The following is a 15,224-nucleotide window of genomic DNA, read 5'->3' as shown; positions in this document are numbered from 1 at the left end:
GTAAGGGCTAATTAGGAAATGGATAAAACAGCAATGCTGCAGCAGTAATGATATATAAGAGCAGCACTGAGCGAGCTTCACAATGGGGATTTATTTTAATTTTAATTTTAAGTCTCATCATCTGGCCTTTTTTCAATCAGCTCTAACCTGCACTGAGAAAACTAAATTTATTGTTTGAATCTGTTGCACTGTGCAGTACAGTGGTACCAAAAATCCCTGAATTCAAATGGAAACTTGAAGAATACCATCTTGACTCATACATAACACACTTCTTTCTGTTACACCACTGTGTACTACAATTCTCATTGTAATACACTTCTCAATTTTCTCAGTGTGGTGCATGTTATAAGTCAGTGGCGTAACAGTGTGGAGCGTGTTATTGGTCATTGGCGTAACAGTGTGGAGAGTGTTATTGGTCAGTGGCGTAACTGTGGAGTGTGTTTTTGGTCAGTGGTGTAACAGTGTGGAGTGTGTTATTGGTCAGTGGCGTAACTGTGGAGTGTGTTATTGGTCAGTGGTGTAACAGTGTGGAGTGTGTTATTGGTCAGTGACATAACAGTGTGGAGTGTGTTCTTGGTTAGTGGCGTAACAGTGTGGAGAGAGTTATTGGTCAGTGGCATAACAGTGTGGAGTGTGTTATTGGTCAGTGGCATAACAGTGTGGAGTTTGTTATTGGTCAGTGGCATAACAGTGTGGAGTTTGTTATTGGTCAGTGGCGTAACAGTGTGGAGCATGTTATTGGTCAGTGGCGCAACTGTGGAGTGTGTTATTGGTTAGTGACGTAACAGTGTGTAGTGTGTTACTGGTCAGTGACGTAACAGTGTGGACAGTGTTATTGGTCAGTGGCGTAAATGGAGTTTGTTATTAGTCAGTGGCATAACAGTGTGGAGTGTGTTATTGGTCAGTGGCGTAACAGTGTGGAGCATGTTATTGGTCAGTGGCGTAACAGTGTGGATTGTGTTATTGGTCAGTGGCGTAACAGTGTGTAGGTTGTTACTGGTCAGTGGCGTAACAGTGTGGAGCGTGTTATTGTTCACTGGTGTAACAGTTTTTAATTAAATCAGCAGATCTTTTTCACTGGAACGTAACTTTTTTTTTGCACTTATCCTAAAAATTAGATTTTCAGTGACGTAACAGTGTGGACAGTGTTATTGGTCAGTGGCGTAAATGGAGTTTGTTATTGGTCAGTGGCATAACAGTGTGGAGTGTGTTATTGGTCAGTGGCGTAACAGTGTGGAGCATGTTATTGGTCAGTGGCGTAACAGTGTGGATTGTGTTATTGGTCAGTGGCGTAACAGTGTGTAGGTTGTTACTGGTCAGTGGCGTAACAGTGGAGTATCTTTTCCTCGTTCTGCAATATGCAAATCTGAATTACCGTTCTCTAATTAGTATTTAAGGTTGTATTCTAATTTGTGTGTGTGAGTGTGTGTGAGTGCACGCTTTTGATTCCCCAGGGTACCATTTAGAACCGACGGGCTGTACTCTACAGCGAGGACACACACGTCCCCACCAATCAACACGTTCTTCAGCACACTAAAACACACAAATAATCAGCTAAAAATACACTATGCTCTAGCATCCTTCTCTCTGTCTCCATTTCTCTCTTTATTTCCACATCTCTCTCTCCCTATCTCTCTTTTCACTCTCTCTGTTTCTCTCTCTCTCTCTCTCTCTCTCTCTCTCTCTCTCTCTCTCTGAGGGATGAATCCTAAAATTGATTTATTGAGTTCTTGTTTTTAATCAATATTTATTATATATGTTAGAGCACTCCCATGGTTTTGTAGGGAATATTCTTTTTGTTGTTGTTTGTGTTGCTGTTGTTGTACACTGAGGAAATGGTGGGCTGTAGGGAGTGTGAGGGTAATAGTTTCTCGCTTGCTTTGGTCTGAAGCCACGCCGAAAAGCTGAATGACAGCTTGACGTTGTTTAAAAGGTGTGTATGTGGTGTGTGTGTGTGTTGTGGGTGTGTATGTGGTGTGTGTATGTGTGTGCAGGCAGGCAAGGTCAGGCCATTAATTTCACACTCGAGTGCTGATGCCCATGTTGAGACAGGCTGCCTATCTCACTTTTGAACACAACCCAGATCCCATCAGCCCGTTCACCTGCCTGCTAATCAGCTAAATGAGCTGTCAGTCACTCTGGGAGAAAGAAAGATGGAGAGAGAGAGTGCTGTGAGATTAAGATCTGCTTTGATTACTGCTAAGAAAGTAAAAATCGCTGTTCGGTTTCAATATGGATGTACCAGACATGTTTCTGTTGTCAGTTGTGTTCCGTTATTCATTGTGTGATTATTCATTTTAAAATAAATTTAAATATAAACCCCACACACACTGTTAAAAAACAAATCTTCAACACAAGCCCACCTACATTGTAATAAAAGCATCCACTCAGCCCCACCTCCACTCTAACAAAAACATGTACTATATTTTTTGCACTGTAAGGTGCACCTAAAATAAAATACTTAAATTTTCCCAAAAATTGACAGTGCGCCTTTTTATCCAGTGCGTCTTATGTATAAATGTTACCAGTCAGGCTGCATTACCCTGTAACCGCACTAGCTATTTCCCCATTCAGAGGAGAGTATTATCGGCCAGTAGCCTGCTCCTAACCCCGGCTAGCACTGCTGGAGCAGCGTTAGCATTACCCGCTAACCCCGCTTGACTTTTCTCCATTCAGAGGCAAGTATATCGAACTGTAGAGGGCTCCCGCTAACCGGGCTTGCTGTTTCCACATTCAAAGGAGAGTGTTATTGGCCTGTAGCCTGCTCCTAACCTCCTAACAGTTTTGTTTACTTAGCTTAGCATTACTTAAGGGCCTGCAGCTCATATAAACATTATAGGGCATTATAAAGTGCTCTCCTGTGCTTCCTGTAGTTTATTACAGTCTGTAAAAATGGTCATGGGGCTCCTATGAACATTATTGAAAATTTATAGAGCATTGCCTAGGCTTCATAGAATGAGGATGTGGATCATAGAAACATTATACTGCATTATGGAGTACCTCCTGGGCACCCTGTAGTGTATTACAGTCAGAAGAGGTGTGCGCTCATATGAACAGTTGGATACCACATGCCCTATAGTGTATTAGTGTGTCAGAATGGCCACATGACACAGCCTTATACAAACAAGGAAATAAACATATTTACAGGTAAACCATGTGGGTTCTCACTAGCAGAGCGAGTTTGTGTGTGTTGGCAGAACTGCCAGAGTGACCTCAGGTTAAGGATGGGATTTATCCGGGATTTTCTGAACGTGCATGCTGAAAATCCCAATATACTCACCTATCCCTGGCTCAGGAAACAGGAGCGCTGCCAGAGGCACGCATGTGTGATCTCAGTGCTGCTGAGCATGATTAACTGCAGTGATTTCTGGGTTGCCACCTTCATCTGAATCAGCTGCGTGTCCTCTAACTGACTATACTGACCACAGCCCTGCTGAGTCCTGCTCAGATAAGGTGTTCCTTTGACATTATCACTGACTTGAGATAATACTGCTATTACTACTACACATTCTAGTCATGTATTTATGTAATTTATATTATTTTTTTTTGGGAAAAGTTACAAATGTACACTAGACTGCCACTTTGCAGCTTTACCAGAAATAAAAACAATACACTCATTGCCCAAAAAAATTAAGATGCTATCCGGAAAGCAGATGAAGGTTACCAGGAACAATGAATGATTAAAAATGTTGACTATTGAGCTACACATACAGAAGTAGTGTGTAACGCAATATGCAAGCTGTCTTAGCATGGAGTTGCTTAGTTTCCTAATGGTCTCCTGTGATAATCCATCACATGCAGCTTGAATATTTACAATCTGTTGCTGCAGATTTTGCAGTGTGGGTGGAATGGTTATAGTGTCTCCAATAACATCCCACCATTTTTTTTAGTATCTGTGTATCAAATCAAGCTCTTGAGATAGCAGCAGTATGTGGGCGAGCATTGTCCTGTTGTCCTGTGCTTCAAAGGTGTTTTTATCAGTGCCATTGAAGAACTACTTTTGGTTTTATTAGGACTAATGTTAGTCTTGACTTGATTAACCAGCTGAATTTCAGGGGAGAATGTGAAACTATTGCTTTAATGTAGCCGCTACCTTTGTGTCCTCAGAGTTGCTTTATGTGGGTCATCCTGGCCCAGTGGCTGCTGTGTCAAGGGCAATTCATTATAATAGCTTCAACCACAGAGGCTACTTAACCCACCGTAATCTACTTAGACAAAGGCTGTGTGTGCGTTGACTTCAGAAAGATAATGTATCGATCAAGTGTTAACTGTGTTAGACACTTTTTTAGTCACTGTTTGTTTATGTGTGTGTGTGTATGTACTCAATTAAGGCTGTGATTTTAGTGTTTATGTAAAGTAACATATAATGATTAAGTTAATTGTAGTTTCTCAACAATAATTAATGTAAATAAATATAGACAGTTTATTGTCCTCTCAAATAAGTAAAGGTGAAAACTTGCACTATACACAAAATAATGCATTTAATGCATTTAATGTACCGGTATAAAATTGAATTTTGATTATGTAAATGATACATTGCGTTTAGGATAATTTATTAGGTGCAGTGTGATATTGCGTAGGATGAAGTGTGGGGATTGTTCTGTAGGTGCCGTGTAATTGTGCAGAATATGGCCTGTAGTGAGATGGACAGAACACTGTCCTACTGGCTTGTCAGCAGCCTGACAGCTTGGTGAAATAAGCTTTCTTAACATACCTCATGTATGTTACATAATGACATTACCTCATTTATAGTTGTGAGTTCTGTTGATGAAGAAATTTTTTGCACTTTTTCTATAAAACCAGTTTATGGAGATGGCTGAAATACAGAAATGTGATGTCCTTTTATAAGGACAAGGGGTCGCAAGAAGTTAAAGACTGAGGATAAGGACCCCTGTGACATTGCCTTGATTTCCTTCTTTGGAGTGTCCCAGAAATGCCACTGCTGCTGCCTGCTATTACCTGCTACTTGTACAGTCAATTAGCCCTTCATGATTTTTTTTATATCTCTTGGTCTTCATTATAAGGGCTCTGCAAAAATGGGAAAAAAACAATTATCAGCATATAGTTTAAGTCCTGCAAGTTGCGAGGTGGGGCTTCCATGAGCATCAATGAGCCTTGTTGCCGGTTTATCTGTTGTCCTTCCTCTGAACACTTTTAGTGGGTACTAACCACTGAATACTGGGAAAACCACACAAGACCTGCCTGATATTTTGGAGATGTTCTAAAAGGTTTTCTAGCCACAGTTTTGTTCTTGTCATTGATTCATTGAAACACCCAAAAAGGTACACACAGCTGTGCAGACACTTTAAATTAAAATTAAAATACTTCATAATAAAAAAAAAATATATATATATATATATATATATTACTAAGTGTTTAATTTTTATTATGTGTATTAGCCATAGAACCAAGGTTTGTAAATATGATTGTGTGTGCGTGTTGTGATTTGTGTTGTGATTGTACAAAAAATGTTTTTGCTAACAAGCAAGTCAGCACACTGTTTGAGTGTGTATTCCCTGGACTGCCCTGGCTTCTCAGCGCCTGCGCTCTTTTACTCAGGGGGATTAGAACACACTCTTGTGTGCATGCACACACACTTTCTCTCTCTTACACACACACACAACCACACAACCACACATGGTAACAACCAAAACAATATAGCTTGACAAGATTATTAAGGCTAGAATGCACTGAACAATTGCACTGAACAACACACACACAGACTTATCCGTGTCACTAGTCTCTGCAGTGAGGAGAACACATCAGTTCACAAAGACAATAACGGGCAATGGAGGAGAGTTAGAGAGAGAGAGAGGCAGTTGAACAAGTGAGTGAAAGAGGAAGAGAGGGAAATAGATAGAATACAGTAGTTGACTCTGACATGAAAAAAGGAAGGAATTCCACCTAGGGTAAGTGTCTTCCTCTTTCTGCTCACTCTGTTGTGTGTGTGTGGTCTATTTACATTAATTATGTTAGGTAATGTGACTGCACTGCTGTTTAGCAGGAGGTTCTTTAGACATGAAAAGGTTCTTGCATCCACAAAAATAAGCAGTGAGTGGACACTCAGGGTTGGGTTTAGTTAAGTTAAGTTAGTGTTAAAGGTGTCATTCCATTGTATTTTCATGCATTTTAAAATGTCTAGTTGTGGTCTCTGGGATGGATAAATGCCACATGAGCTGTTTTTTGTAAAAAAAAAAAAAAAAAAAAAAAAAAGGGCTCCAATGATCTGGTGTAACCGTGCTTTAGTCCGGTGGAGGTGTGGAGGGTAGGGGGGTCTTGGAACGATATGATTTCGGCTCTAATGATTATTTATACAAGTTAGAAATGTTTCAAATTAAAGACATTTTTACACTAATAAGTTTCTTTGCAATGTCATGTTACTTTACAACATGTGTAATGCCCTGCTAAATGCAGTTCAACCACTGACCTAGTCTTAGGAGCTCTGTAAAATGCCAAATCCATCGGAGATCCTATCTAAACCTATATTAACACACAGGTGGGTAGCCCAGGTCCAGAAAATAAAAATCCATTTAACACTATTGTGTTATTTGCTCAAATAACACAGGAAAGACTGTGCTGTTCCTATCGCTGTAAGCTTCTATCTGATGAGACGTGTCGCTGCGTGGCTTCAGCTCTGTCTGTGGGCGAACACGAGCCAAGGTAGGCGGGGCCATGAATACTAATTCACGGGTTGACGTAGACATGGTGCTTTTCCTGATTGACTCCTTTTTCTGTACATTTTCCTGTACTAACTACTGCAGACAATGAACGTTGCGGAATAGTTTTATGTGCAGCATCATATACAACACAGAGAGACCTATTGTATTTCGCAAACAACAAGAAAATGTGGATTTTAGTGGAAGGACACCTTTCACACCTACCTTGTTTCATAATTTTCAGTTTGGTCTGAACCATAATAGTAGGTATTAAAGGGGCCAAAACCACAATCCATACTAAAGGGCCAGAATTTTGGTTTGTCTGATGTGTGAAAGCACTTTTCTGTATGATTTAGATTAATTATAGGAAGCTGAGGCAGGCTACCACCAATATAGGAGAAAACAAAGAACACTTGAACCTTTGTAAAACGCAATAATGCCTATACCCAGAAATCCCATCTCAAAATCCCATACAAAATCCCATCTCTCTTGGGATGCTCATGCACAATAAAATAGGCTTTCTAAAGCCTGCAAATCATATACAATTTCCTGGAAAACTCATGCCTACTTTCTGTCATATGGGGAGTGTGACACAACTTGATTGGTCTTTGTGCTCAGCAGACCCATCAGTGTGCTGTGTGGGTGGGATTCAGCATACAGCACTTTAACTCCACCCATTCAGTCTACAGCACTGTCAAGCTTACAAACACCGATCTTTAATATCAGCACTATTAATATGTTATTTGTTCCCATCCAAGCAAAATATTGCACAGTGTTGCGAAATCATCAAGAGTGTGGATTCAAAGGAAAAGAGAGAGAGAGTTTTTGGGGATTAATGTATTTCTCTGATCTGGCAATGTTTTTGCCCAGATGGATTTAATGATTTATTTGATCTGTGTAACAGTTTAATGATTTATTTGACCTCTGATGTTTTATGTAGTGCATGTTCGTGTTGGCTATGTTTGATGTTGAGTAAGATTTGAGATTTGCTGGTCTGTAGAATTTCTTTGTGATTTTGAACAAAACACAAATGCACACACCATTATAGTTTAAGCAAATAAAAAGTCTGGACTGTTTTCTTATCAAAACACAATACAGCCAATCGAAACAAAGCTCCTTTCCAAAGAGGGTGCATAAGTGGTGTTTTCTCCTCTCATCACTCCCATTGTGATGCTGGCTTGTACAGGTGTCTGTTAGCTGATGTGTGAGAGCTGCCGATCTGGGGCTTTCTGACAATTTTGTTGGTGCTTTGGTGGTTGTTGGTGGCATGCACTTCTCCACCTCATCCTCCTAGTGTCAGGTGCATTGCAAATTATGTGGGAGTCCCAGTGAGTAAGTGGGTTAATTTGCTCAGCTAAATTGGGGAGAAAATTGGGTAAAAAGAAGGTTGATGTATAAGTAAGTTATGACTGTTTTTGGTTTAAAACTTTTTAAAATAAGACGTGAGGTTTGAATTAAAAGAGAGAAATAGAGAATTGTCCAAAATAAGTAAAAGTGTGTGTGGTTTGAGTTTATATAATAATAATCTCTCCCCTAATGTAATTAGATATGGGTTTTACTCAAGTATTTGGGCTGTGTTTAATCTTTTCTTTTTGTGCTTTGTCTCTGTTCATGCTCTGTCACAGCTAATGCTATCTGTGCTAAAAGGATTAGCTATATAGTTTTGCACTGACCTAATGTAAACTCTACTGAAGAGGTCACTCTTACACTCTCCCTTTCTCTGCACACAAGTCCCTAGCCAACATTTTCATGTGGGGCTCACATGGGTGGAACATGGGCTTTAACAGATCCCCTCTTGATTCCACCACTGTCATCCATATACGGGGCCAACATGAAATCCAAGGACCAAACTTTCTGGTTCCCAGTTTAGCAACCCATACAGGCCCCATATGGACATATTTTCTAGGTCAGCATCCAAACCTGTGTTCTAACTAATATGTGACCTTATAGTTATCTTTTAGTATTAATTACCATATGTTAAAACCAAAGCGACAACGGTATATATGCGTGTCAGAAAACAAGTGCTGGAGAGAACCCATGTACAGAACAGAAACTCAACACTAAAACAATCATGGCTACGATTAATTGCACTTCCAATCAAGATAAGCATAGAAAATGAACAGAGAACATCTGGTTTTATGTGATAGTGGTGATTTAAATGAAACTGTACTATTTGAGTTTGCATTTATTGCTGTAATATTTTCTCCAGAGAATTTGGGGTGGTGCATGTTTACACTAGACGTGTTGCTTCCTGTAATCTACCATGGTGTTATTATTGTTCTATAAAAGATGGGTGAGGCTTACTTTTTTGTTGGATGCACTGTGTTTTTCCTTAGTGAGGTGTATACATTATTTCTATTTGTGTTTTTGTTCAGTATGACAAAATATGAATGTTGGATATCATTTTATGAATGATGACTGGATGTAAAAGAGTATACAGTATTTAGGATCTTTAAGATATTTTAATAGTATGTTTTGATAGTATTTTTAGTAGTATGTTTAATAGTATGTTTTGAATTATAGATCTGCTGACTTGAGGTCAGCACATGGGCAGCAGGAGTGGAGGTATTAACAGTGAAAGTTTAACTGAAATTGTTTATTAATATAGTAACATTTTGAAAAGAAATCATTTTTTTTGTGGATCTCTGTGAGGCAGTGTTTTAGGTCAGGATTCTGGAGATCCTTAAGCTAGTCAGCTCTACCAGTATATTTATACTGAGACCATGAGATACAGATTAACACAATCAAGGAGCGCAGGCAAGATCAAAGGAAGTATTCAGACACAGACGAGTCTAGCGAGCCAAGTTTATGGAGGATCTGTAGGTCATATCTGGAGTAAAGTGGAGTTTAAAACACTGCAGATCAAAGACTTTGAGCTATATGCAGTAAAACCCACAAATAAGGCACCTCCTACTGGTGTCTGTATTAGGATCTATCTGGTTCATTTTAAAATTGTGTGCTCATGCTCAGTTACATCCCTATTCATTCCATCTATTCTGAGTATAATTATCATTGCTGCCTCTCTGGCTCTGTAATATCAGTGTCCGCTCTGCATGGTTTTGTATGTGCAGATGTTTCCACAGATGTGGGTGTGGATCTCAGTGATTGCTGTGCTATAATAGAATGAGATTACAGTTCAGGACAATAATGGATAGGAATCATAGCATGTGTGTGGGGGAACAGTAAAACCACGGACTTCAGCTTTAAAGGCATTGGTGTGTTTGTAGATATTTCTTAGTGGTCAAATATATATAGAAATATAGTACTGAAACCTGTATAGATCCTTTTTTTAATCCTGCACTCTGCTGGAACAGTCGAAAACCCCACAAAATATAGAATCTTTTTTACTTGAACGGATTTACACCTGCGCTTTTTAGTCCAGTTACACTGGATTATGGTTTATGTTTATGGTTGGTGCTATTTGTTTTGCCAGGTGTAAATGAAGTAATAACACAACAGATGCAAAACAAAACAAACGCATAGAGGCTTATAAAAGGAGATCGCTTTTGTCCAGTCCCAAATAAACCCTAGAGCATTTTTATATGTGGTGACACAGTGATCCAACTTTAATCTGATCCAATTTTTAAGTTTACTCCCCAAGTTTAAACTGCTTAATCTAGTTCTTACAATGCTTGGTCAGACAGGTATTCTTACCAGAGAATAAAATAAGCTAAATGAGATTATTTTACTTGCTAAGTTTTTTTTTTTTTGTTATAAGAGGCTTATATAGCTAACACGTAATTGCAGTTTATACCACACCAATTTGTAATAAGCCTAAAAAGAATTCAGTTTGTTTTAGATGGTGTTTTTTGTGGGATTATGTTCTATAATTAATCGCTGATGGTAATTCCCAAATTAGAAAAAAAGCACCACTAAACCCACACAAAACAAAATGGTATTTCCTATTTAAGAGCAAGACACTGTTACTGGAGCAATAGTGAATTATTGGTTACAGCACTGGGTTATTGATGATAGGGTGCTTGGTTCAATACCTGGACTCTGGGGGCTTGAAATATGCCCTTAACCCTTCTGAGTTCACAATCCTGTGGACAGACAGTTTTAACTTAAAAACATAATTAACACACCCCTAGAAAACAAAAATGGTTTAAAATTGTTCAATTAAAATCTATAATAAATGCACAATACATACAAAAAATTTACAATACGAAAAACATATTTTCATATCTTCTCAAAGTGTTTTCTTTCTTTTTATGACTTTTTACACTATAATTTTAATATTGAAGACATTAAAGCTGTACATAAATACGTGGAATTATTCTGTTAACATGTTAAACAGACCAGAATATGTATTTGATTTTAGTAAGTATCTTGTTTATCTTTGAGGACTGATCACTCTTGATATTTTGATCTCAGTGACTTCATGAGGGAGAGTCACCTGGAAATTTTTTAGCGTCTTAAAGGAAGGAGTTCCTGGAGGTGCTGAACAATAGTTGTTGCTTTTCCTTCATGCTGTGAAGCTCCGTCTCATTCCAAATCACCTCAAATCACCATCTCAGTTCATCAGGTTTAGGTCAGGTGATTGTGGAGGACAAACACTTTTTTTCTACTGTTTACAACATAATTCTATATGTGTCCCTTAATTGTACTGCTGCTTCTTACAGCTCTCTTACCCCAGACGAGCCCTAAATTAGTTTTGCGTACAGAATCATTTATTCAGCACAAGTGATAAAACTCCATAAAACACTGGGTACGAGGTGCAAACAACCCCCTCCTTTTAATATATTATTACAGTAGCTTGAAGGATATTATATTAATGCACACTGAACTGAATGTATTTGTTAACTGGAGAACCAGTGGAGAATTGTGTCTCTAATGCAGCAGCAATTTGTTTATGTATATAGTAATTAAGGTACACATCAGGTGACCGCAGTAAATCATGTACTTTTTTAATGTACAATGTTACATTGCAGCTATTTTTGAACATGAATTTAGTTATCTCTAATTGAGTAAAAATTTCAAATAGCCCTGTCATCCATGCAAACACAGTAGAGAGAAAGAAACAGGGGGAGCGTGTGTTAGTGTGATAGTGTGTAAGAGTGTGATAGTGTGTGTGTTGAATGGATAATCCTGTTATCCGGGTTGGGCGGATTTTGGTTGTGTCCACTCTGAGCTTTCTCATTGAGCCTCTAAACCGTTCTGCTGTCTGTTATTGATTTACTTTAATTCAATCTTTTCCTTCTCTGTTACAATCAGTCTGTGTGTGTATGTGTGTTAGAAAGGATTTCTTTTGAATTGTCTGATTAAGATCCCCAATAGAAATATAGGGCAAAGTTGAGTTAACTTGAGGTCTAAGGGACCAAGAAATGTCCAGGAAAAGCTTTTCCTAGAATCATCAGAAATAACAAATCAAGGCATTGAATGACCACAAAACATGTTTAGGAAGATTTCTTAAGCAGTTTTATGAGTTTTAAAGAGCACTTGTCCAACTGTTAAACCTGTAGGTAGATGGTTCATGTTTTGGGCTTGTGTTGAAGCCAGTGGCACAAGGGGAATTTTAACCCTAAAATCGACAAATGATTACATTAAGATGAGTAACCTGAAGGTTTTGCAATGGTCCTTCAGCATCAACAAATACCTGTGGCTAGACCGCAAAAGAGTAGTGCAGCAAGACAACCAAAAAAATCTCAGAACTAGAATCCTATGAAAAATGTTTATACATACCAATTGAAGCTAGGCAATATAATAATGTTTTATCACTGTATTTGAAGACATTGCACAATACATAAGTCTTGTAGACAAATGCATAAACAAAGGAAGATTATTAAAAACAGCTATTCAAATTCTCTTATGCACAGTACAGTGCTTTAATTCAGTTTTTGCTGCATATCATGAGGGCCAGGTATCAAAATTCGATACCAAAAAGGCACCGACCAAAATATCTTACTTATACAAACACTATGTCCAAAAGTACTGGAATATCTGCTCATTGTTTTTTTAAAATGAAGAGTTTATCCTACTTTTGTTAAAGTAACTTTCTATACTGTTTACAGAAGATATTCTTCTAGATTTCAGAGCATGGCTGTGAGGATTTGATTGCATTCAACAACAAAAGCATTACTGAGGTCAGGGTATTAGACAGTCACTACCCAACTCATCCCCGACTCATTCAATCATCGTGAAGATTATATTTTTGAAAAAAGTTACAAATTAAAACTGTTGAATATCCATAAATATCCAACAAAAACATGAAAGTGGCTAAAAACAGCAGTTTAAAAAAAGAAAAAGATGAAAATATGCTTGTCGGCCCACGCTGCTGCAGGATGCCCACCCCCTGCTGGTCGCTGTGGAAACAGAGTGGCATTATGGGGTTTGGGGTCGCTGTGGCATTGTGAGTCAGACAAGATAATTACTGAGCGTGCTCAGAGGGGGAACAATTGGCCAATCAGAATGGCCCAAAGATTCTTTTCTGTCAACCATTTCCTCCAAAAGATAAAAAAATGTTTCCTTCTTGTGTGTGTGTGTGTGTGTGTGTGTGTGTGTGTGTGTGTGTGTGTGTGTGTGTAAATGGGGCGTGTTGAGTGCTCTGTGGGAGGGGGTTCTGAAAGTGAGCATTCTAATTTAGACAATTTGAACAGCGCTTACGTGTGTGTGTGTGCATGTTGTGTGTGACCCCATGACATTAGAGACACAATCATTGCAAAACGGGCTGTAGTTTCATACTAGAAAAGGCAAAGTTCGTGAACGAACTTTAAGTTGGCTTGGAAAAGAACGCTAATAATGTTAAAAAGTTAACATGGTTGCTAAGCTTTTTCCGTCTGAAGAGTGTGAAGAGTCATTGATATGCTGTTAACTTTTGGCTAAACGCTAAATGCTAAAAACGCTGAAATCTAAAAACGTTTGGTTAAACGCTGAAATCTAAAAACATTTGGTTAAACGCTGAAATCTAAAAACGTTTGATTAAACGCTGAAATCTAAAAACGTTTGGTTAAACGCTGAAATCTAAAAACATTTGGTTAAACGCTGAAATCTAAAAACGTTTGATTAAACGCTGAAATCTAAAAACGTTTGGTTAAACGCTGAAATCTAAAAACGTTTGATTAAACGCTGAAATCTTAAAACGCTTGTTTAAATGCTGAAATCGTAAAACTTTTGGTTAAACTTTTGATTGCTAATGTGTTGCTAGGCAGTTGCTATCATTTCTGAAAAGGTTGCTAAGCTGTTGCTAGGCAGTTGCTAATGTTTTCCAGGTGGTTGCAAAGCTATTGCTAACTGGTTGCTAGGCAATTGCTAACATATACCAGGTAGTTGCTAAGGTGTTGCTAGGTGGTTGCTAGGGTGTTGCTAGGTTGTTGCTATGGTATCTGGGGTGGTTGCTAAGATGTTGCTACGTGGTTGCTAGGCTGTTGCTATGGTATCCGGGGTGGTTGCTAAGGTGTCGCTAGGTGGTTGCTAGGGTGTCGCTAGGTGGTTGCTAAGGTGTTGCTATGGTATCTGGGGTTGTTGCTAAGGTGTTTCTAAGTGGTTGCTAAGGTGTTGCTATGGTATCCGGGGTGGTTGCTAAGATGTTGCTAGGTGGTTGCTAAGGTGTTTCTATGTTATCTGGGGTGGTTGCTAAGGTGTTTCTAGGTGGTTGCTAGGTGGTTGCTAAGGTGTTGCTATGGTATCCGGGGTGGTTGCTAAGATGTTGCTAGGTGGTTGATAAGGTGTTGCTATGGTATCTGGGGTGGTTGCTAAGGTGTTTCTAGGTGGTTGCTAGGTGGTTGCTAAAGTGTTGCTATGGTATCCGGGGTGGTTGCTAAGATGTTGCTAGGTGGTTGCTAGGTGGTTGCTAAGGTGTTGCTAGGTGGTTGCTAAGGTGTTGCTATGGTATCTGGGGTGGTTGCTTAGGTGTTGCTAGGTGGTTGCTAGGTGGTTGCTAAGGTGTTGCTAGGTGGTTGCTAAGGTGTTGCTATGGTATCTGGGGTGGTTGCTAAGGTGTTGCTAGGTGGTTGCTAAGTGGTTGCTAGGTGGTTGCTAAGGTATTGCTAGGTGGTTGCTAAGGTGTTGCTATGGTAACCGGGGTGGTTGCTAAGGTGTTGCTAGGTGGTTGCTAGGTGGTTGCTAAGGTGTTGCTAGGTGGTTGCTAAGGTGTTGCTATGGTATCTGGGGTGGTTGCTAAGGTGTTGCTAGGTGGTTGCTAGGCAGTTGCTATCGTTTCTAAAGTGGTTGCTAAGTGGTTGCTAGGCAATTGCTAACGTTTTCCTAATGGTTGCTAAGGTGTTGGTAAGTGGTTGCTAGGCTGTTGCTATCATTTCTAAAGTGGTTGCTAGGCAGTTGCTATCGTTTCTAAGGTGGTTGCTAAGTGGTTGCTAGGTAGTTGCTAACATATTCCAGGTGGTTGCTAAGTGGTTGCTAGGTAGTTGCTAACATATTCCAGGTGGTTGCTAGGCAGCTGCTAAGTGGTTGCTAGGCAGTTGCTAACGTTTTCCAGGTGGTTGCTAAGTGGTTGCTAGGCAGTTGCTAACGTTTTCCAGGTGGTTGCTAGGCAGTTGCTAAGTGGTTGCTAGGCAGTTGCTAACGTTTTCCAGGTGGTTGCTAAGTGGTTGCTAACTGGTTGCTAGGCAGTTG

General features: G+C 39.3%; 1 protein-coding gene across 7 annotated transcripts in view; it reads left to right on the top strand.

Annotated features, from left to right (window-relative positions):
- Positions 1 to 15,224, top strand: part of LOC103046465 (SPHK1 interactor, AKAP domain containing) — a 152,969-nt gene that overhangs the window by 18,671 nt on the left and 119,074 nt on the right. For 2 of the 7 annotated variants that reach the window (XM_022679452.2, XM_022679450.2), the window contains exon 1: positions 5,635 to 5,909. The exons of the other annotated variants lie outside the window; for them this stretch is intronic. The gene's annotated coding sequence lies outside the window, so the exon portion shown is untranslated. Of the gene's footprint in view, positions 1 to 5,634; positions 5,910 to 15,224 lie in introns of those variants that run through there. 7 annotated transcript variants of the gene reach the window in all.

Source organism: Astyanax mexicanus, chromosome 9 (assembly GCF_023375975.1).
Source record: "Astyanax mexicanus isolate ESR-SI-001 chromosome 9, AstMex3_surface, whole genome shotgun sequence".
NCBI lineage: Eukaryota > Metazoa > Chordata > Actinopteri > Characiformes > Acestrorhamphidae > Astyanax > Astyanax mexicanus.
Note: the sequence above shows the minus strand (reverse complement) of the source record. Positions and strands in the feature narration are given on the sequence as shown.